This window comes from Myodes glareolus, chromosome 12, assembly GCF_982192425.1.
Source record: "Myodes glareolus chromosome 12, mMyoGla1.1, whole genome shotgun sequence".
Classification (NCBI taxonomy): domain Eukaryota; kingdom Metazoa; phylum Chordata; class Mammalia; order Rodentia; family Cricetidae; genus Myodes; species Myodes glareolus.
Window position 1 is genome coordinate 35,207,311 of NC_142037.1, and position 6,974 is coordinate 35,214,284.

The 6,974-nt window shown below is 49.5% G+C and overlaps 1 protein-coding gene across 1 annotated transcript in view; it reads right to left on the bottom strand.

The window, feature by feature from the left end:
* Rhobtb2 (Rho related BTB domain containing 2) overlaps window positions 1-3,513 on the bottom strand; it is a 31,665-nt gene extending 28,152 nt beyond the window's left edge. Inside the window, exon 1 of the mRNA XM_085698676.2 lies at window positions 3,370-3,513. The gene's annotated coding sequence lies outside the window, so the exon portion shown is untranslated. The remainder of the gene's footprint in view (window positions 1-3,369) is intronic.
* Between the last annotated feature and the right edge of the window lie 3,461 nt (window positions 3,514-6,974).

Genomic DNA, 6,974 nt, shown 5'->3' on the forward strand with positions numbered 1-6,974 from the left:
TGTAGTGTTGCTGGGGGGCTGTCCAGGAGAGGATGCTATCCTCACTCATGGCCTGAGTCTCCCTGGAGAGCTCCAGGCTGAATCCTGCAGAGCCTTTTTATGCCTTTGCCCCAACCCTGGGAGCCTTCTTGGTACCTGGACGTCTAAGGATACAAGAGAGGGAGTGATGTAAATGCCCTGGCCATGAGTTAGTAACAGGGCCTCTGTCCCTACAGGGTCTCAGACAAAAAATGGGATGGTTGGTTGACCTGGGGGACTCTTGTGGGATTCTCGGCCTTGACCACACCCATCTTTGGCCCTGATCTTTGTCAGGAGAATAAAGGCACCATAAGCTCCAAGGAGGTCCCCATTCTCTGCAAAGCCTAGGATTCATCCAGACCCACTCCGCCCACCTTTACAGGTTCGGCTCCTCTCTCTCCTTGTTTGTCTCCTTTTTTCTTCCCTCTTCCTTTTCCCACCTCCTGGTCTAAGATGGGTAAAAATAAACGCACGTGGCTCACCTTAGTTAGCTTACAAGATGAGTAGGCAGGTGACTAGCCAGGATGCTAGAAACTCTAAGTGGCATTATTCAACCCTGATGACGGGGATTAGGGACCTGCTGAGCAGATGCTTATTGAGACCACTCCATTGATGAGAAACCCACAGGACAGTTGTAGCATCCCTGACCCCCTCAGGACCCCACTCTTCTCAGGCAATAGCTTTCAACTGGCTAAAAACTGGGGCAAGAACTGTGCAGAGATCACTGATAGGCCACAGAGCCAGAGCTATGGGTGGAAGGAAGTTCAGGTCTAGGGGCAGTCCCAGGAGGAGTTTGGAGCAGGGGTTGCTCTGCCATCCTGCCACTGCAGGGAGCCTTGAAGTCCTAGCTTGGGTCACTCAGATGCAGACCCAGGGACCAGAGAAGCAGGTGCATTGAGATATGGAGTCATGGGTCTAGCTTGGGCGTTCTGGACACAGGCTGCCTTCAATGCAAGGTGGTGATGTCTCAGGCGGAGGCAGTGTAGGGGCACAAACAACCCCGCAGGAACAAGATGGGGAGCAGTCTGTGCAACCCATGCCAGGCTGCCTAGCCGAGACTTCGCTTTCTCTGCAGGTAGTAAGGCTTCTTTGGTCACTTGTCCCTGTCATTGGCCTCTTTCTCCCATTCATCAAATGCATGCTAAGCTCCTTCTGGTGCCTGGTGCTGGGCTAGAGGTCACAGAGATTACGGAGTGGCGAGGATGCCAGCCAGCAGTCCAGGCCATGGAGGGACTTGGGTTTAGGAGAACAATAGCTACTTATTCCGTGTTTATAATATACATGCCCAGCATTGTGCTCTATGGGCTCCCTTGTTTGAAATTTTTAAAATCCTGTAGGAAGAACTCATCATCCTCGCCATCGTCATGGTCACCATCAACAGGATCTTTTTTCTTCTCCTCCCCCATTGGCCAAAGAGGAAATGGACATTGAAGCTTCCAGAAGGGATCACAGAGCAGGCAGTTAAGCATAAAGATTCCCACGAGACTGAGAAGCTAGGAAAAATGCAAACGGCCTGGGGTATAGAGGGGAGTGGGCTGCTGCCACTGTGGTGAAAGCACATCCCAGCTTCCGTTGTCTGGGCTTGTCACGTGTCATGCAGTGTTCATGCTCTGAACCTCCCAAAGGGGACTTCACGACCCTGGCCCCCTTCCAGCCTTGGCTCTGTCTTCCTTACAGGGTTTTTTTTTTGTTGGCCTTCAGTTTCTTGCCTGGTACTAGGTAGGTAGCTGACCCTCCCACCACCACACACACCTCCACCCTCCATTTTTGGAATTCTGAAGTATGATATTATCGTGTATCTTTGTCTGTCATCAGGGAGGGTCAACATGGTTTCAATGGCTGGAGGGAGAATGAAATCAGGGGAGCAGATTCTGTTAGCCTGAGGACCTCTTCCAGGATTCACTGGATGGGGCTGGAGCCCTGCTTTCCTCACATAGAGTCCACAATATAAGAAGGCACAGTATTCATTCAGCCAATGAGAGCCTGGTTGATCTTAACATTACAGGTGAGAAAGTGTGGCCTGGAGGTAGGGCGAGGAGGACAAGATAGAAAATTCTTGAATTTAGTGCCTGGGGCCAAAGTGAACATGAACCAGGTCCATCTTTAAATGGCTACTTTAGAGAAGCCCTCTTCGTCACCCATATTTGAGCAAGGTGTGCACCTCTCGACCTTAGCCCACGCATGAATTATGACTGCCTAGTTGGGGTCCTTGCAAGCCCCAAGAAGTCTCATGCTCAGGCTGGATCTCAGCCCTGTCCCTTACTGAAACCAAAGGAACCTCTCAGTTACTTCTTTGAAGGGACTAACTGCAAGTCTTGAGGCAGGAGTGGAAGTGTTTGCTGGAAGCCTGTGAGTCCCTGGTCAGCGGGGAATGGAAAGAGAGACCGAACGTAAAGGTTGCAGGTAGAAGAGGGGGGGAATGAGAATTTGAGTTATTGATCAATTGCTCTTGGGGCCTGCAGATTCTGTTGCCTATAGGATTGAGAGTCCCCCAAAATGAGGAGGGTCATTCAGTGCTCGGGGACCAGAAGATATAAGTTATCCGAAAGACTGGAGCCACTAGGAGAGAGACACCTTCCTGGAACATGTGAGGCATAGGCAGGGGCCCTAACAACTAGGAGAGGCTGCAGATCAGGTCACCGTGAAGGCCAAGGAGACCCCAACATCACAAACTGTCACTGTGGTCTATCTGACCCATGACAACTTTCATGAATAAGAATTCAGTGGTCTGGCCGGGCAGTGATGGTACACACCTTTAATCCCAGCACTTGGGAAGCAGAGACAGGTGGATCTCTGTGAGTTCGAGGTCAACCAGGTCTATGAGGTGAACTCCAGGACAGCCAGGACTGTTACACAGAGAAACTTTGTCTCCAAAAAACAGAACAACAGAAACAAACAAACAAAAGAATTCAATGGTCTGGAAAGTGGGCGAGAAGAGGGTGTTTGCTTGTACCACCCCTTCTTATCTCCCCTTCCGTCCTGACCAGGGACACAAGCAAAGAATGGAACCGGGGTTTGCCCTGGCCCATAGCTACTAGAATAGCAGCATAGCAAAGGAAGCCCTTGCTCCGTCCCCAGCAGGCACAAGTCCTTTGTCTCCTATTCCGAAGCCGGCTGCCACAGGTAGCTGCTGGGCCACCGTCCAGGCTATGCTACAGGTTGACAGATCAATCCCCAGGTTCCTCAACCACCTACTCTTTTCCTGTCTTCATATGTCACCTTTCATAAGAGACCCAACACTGAGAGCGACATGCCGTGGCGAGGCGTGACCAAAGCAAGCAGGGGTGAGAGAGATGAAAGAGAGCCCTTGCTCTCTAGTCCAGAGTCCAGGGCCAAGAAGTGTAAACTTACCTGTTGTGTCTCCTTAGGGGCCCAGCTGGCTTGTCACTGTTCCTTGTCTGCAGACAGTGGTGGACTGGGCCAGCTTGTTGAGAATGGAGGTGTAAAGAAACAGCAGACCCAATGGATTTTAAGGCTGAGATCCAAATCCCAGCCTATGGGACAGCGGATAAGTGCTCTGGTAACCAGGAACGTGACCAGGAGGTTGGCCTCCTGCATTGAAGCCCACACCCCACCCCACCCTACCCCACCCCACCCCACCCCTGCCTCTAGGTCTGCAGAGAGCCCAGTTTAAACCACCTGTTCACACCTTTGGCCAGGTGAGTGTTCCCAGTGCTTGGCCTAGCTTTCTCTCCCTTGGAGCCCTATTTAGCTGCCCTCAGGCTCCTGGCAGGACTTGGGCCCTGGCCTGTCCTCCTGGGTCCCTGGTGACTCACACTGCTTTGGAATTTCACTCCCTGGCTTGGGCTCACCTGCACACAGGTGGAGAACAGCAGGAAAGCTAAGGATTAGTTTGGTTGCCCGGGAAACAGAAGACAGAAAGCCTAAACTGGCTACCAGGCTTCTTCCTTATTGTGTGTTTTTGTGATAGGGCCTCTGTTGTTTAAGCAGGCCTCAAACTCCAGCAATCTTCCTGCCTTGCCCTCCCAAATGCTGGGGTTGCAGAGTCTCTTGGAATGCATTGTGGGTGGGGGAGGGCTTCCACTGACCAGCCTGTGGATCTTCCAGGGCTCCAGAGGTAACTTGCTGTAAGTGACTGTACCACTGGACTCTTCCAAATGGCTTAGGCTACCACCCCCTATCGCTGCTTGGTTAACTGTCAGGACAGATGCACGTGTTGTTACCCTTGTTCTTCAGCAGGGGGTGCTGCTTTGGGAGGCTTTGGAGCCTTTAGGAGATGGGGTTGGATGGCAGAAGTGGGTCACTGGAGGCAGAGTTTTGAAGATCATCACCCAGCCTTTGGTTCCTGGCACACCATAGTGTGACGAGCCCTTACCACATGCTCCCAGCCACCATAGGCAGCTACCGCCGTGCCTCCTGGTGTGATGGACTGGAAACCAAAGCACGCTTCCTCCCTTAAGCCGCTCAATCAGGCATTTTGTGACAATAACTAATACATCCCTCATTTCGAAAATCACATGAGGAGTCGGCCCTGGACAGCATCTCAGAAAACAGAAATGGGAGGAAACATTGCCACCACAGGGTTGAAGAAGGGCAATGGAAGATCTGAATTAATTCCCTACTTCACTGGTTTCCCCCAAGGGGTCCCACTTAACATGAGACAGGATCCACTGCATAGTCTCCCACCCAGACCCTCTGGCAGGCGATTTGCTTCTACTCCCCATCTTCTTAGCCTCCCTCCTGGCCTGAGGCTACCACTCTGCTCCTCCTCCCTGCTGTGTTCCTCCACAGGGAAGTCTGTGACCGCCCAAAAGCTGACCCTGTGGGTGGACTAAGGACAAGGCCAGGAGTTCTGAGTAGATCCTACAGCGCCTTCACTCCATTCGTGTCAGCCATGGGCCATGTCTCTGGTCAGGTTAGTGAGAGGAGGTGACATGATTGTGAAGCCACACCCCGAAGTCTGTCCGTCCTTTTCAACATTTGTTAGCTTGGGACAAGTCCCTAGGAAAGCTACCGAAGCTTGCCAGCTCACCTCCTGCTCCCTCTGACCCCTCGAAACCCTAAAGATGATAAAGAGTAGGGATAGGAACATGAACCCAGAGCCCCTGCTGTGGTTCCAAAATGGCGGTGCCTTTCTATACTCCTGTTGAGGATTAATTTCTCCTTGTTTCAGTGCTGGGATGTGGGGCCATGGCAGGGGCCTCAGGAATGGATTCATGTTGTGAGAGAATGCAGACATATTCATAGGACTGGGTTAGTTATCGTGAGAGTGGATATTGGAGAGCAGGGCTAGCCCTTGTTTGTCTCTTCTATGTGCATTCATTCGTGTGTGTGTGTGTGTGTGTGTGTGTGTGTGTGTGTGTGATATGCACTCACAGGAAGTGCACCTATAGAGACCAGGAACCAATGTTTAGGATCTTCTATTGTTCTCCATCACTACCCTTGTCTCTCATTTGAACTTGGAGCTGACTGTGGGCTCTGCAGGTCAGCTAGCAAGCTCCTGAAAGCCACCTGTCTCTACACCCTCGGCACTGGGGTTGCGTGTGCACGTTGTCATGCCCAGCTTTACACGTGTTCATGTTGCCGTGATTCCACAGCAAACACTTGACCGTGGAGCCATCTCCCAGCCCCGCCCTTCTGCCTTCCACCATGAACTGAAGCCAATGCTGTCACACTCTTAGGTCTCAGTCCCCAACCTGTGAACTGATAGAAACCTCTTTGCTTTATAAACTTCCCAGGCCTGGGTGTTGTATTATGGAAACCAAAATCGACTAAGATGGGTTCTACACACACGAGATTTTTTTTTTTCCTTTTCAGATTAAAAGAACCTTTAAGTACATCGTGGACAAGCGGGTTTATGGTTTTAAAATCCTAAATCAGATTGTCAGAGTTTAAATCAAAGGCATGCTACTTACAGGTTTTGGATAGGCTTCCTTCTGTGGACATTAACATTTCTTTAAGTCTCATAATATATAATACAAAAAATACTACATGTACCCGAGTTATAAAACACAGTAGAGGCCAAACAATTGTGAAGGCCTTACTCAATTTTAGAAGCATAATATAATCCCAGGTGGGAGTGGTGGTACATGCCTTTAGTCCCAGTGTTTGGAGACAGAGGCAGGCAGACACAGAGCAAACAAGATATGACTGCCTTGCCGAAAAAGGTACCAAGCCACATGGCTAACACAGACAAGAATTATGGGCTAATATAAGTTATAAGAATTAGTAAGAAGCCTGAGCTAATGGGCCAATCAGTTTCTAATTAATGTAGTCCTCTGTGTGTTTCTTTTGGTCTTAACAACTTTAGGAACCAGGCAGGACAGAAACCTCAGCCAACAAAGATAGGCTTGTTCTACTCATTCAAGTCCATGTTCACAAGGCATAGATATCTCAATATTCATAGCCACTGCTCTTCATGCTACAGCATAGTAGCCCTCAGCTACAGCAGCACGAGGCTGCTCAGTTTCTTTGAACATTCTTGTGCTTATCTTTATGTGTGCATATTCAATCCCTCCTCATTGGTGAAATACCTGGACTTGGAATGCCTGAATGATAGAAAATAAGTATGTTCAGTCATACAAGATTTCAAATCCTGAGAAAGACTGAACTATACAAAAAAAAAACTCTCTCAAAAATGAAAAAAAAATCCAACTGCTTCATGTTCTCATCTCCAGGTGGGTTTTCAGATATGACCTTACACCTTTTTAGGGGGTGTACAATGGTGTCCTTGTTGTACAATCTGTGGATTAATAATTCCTAGCAAGACCAAAAATTTATTTCCCTGTGTCTTGGTGCATTGTGTTTCTTTTTCTACGAGATGCCCATCTTTGTCTTCTGCCGTTTTGTGGGCGCTATCATTCCCTCTCCCTCTGTTGTGTATAGCAGCTATCTGTGGATTCTGGGGTCTTCTGTCATTCATGCTTCATTTGTGTGAATGTGAGAGTTTATGAGGACATGTGTACATGTATGTACGAGAGTCTCTAGGGGCCAGA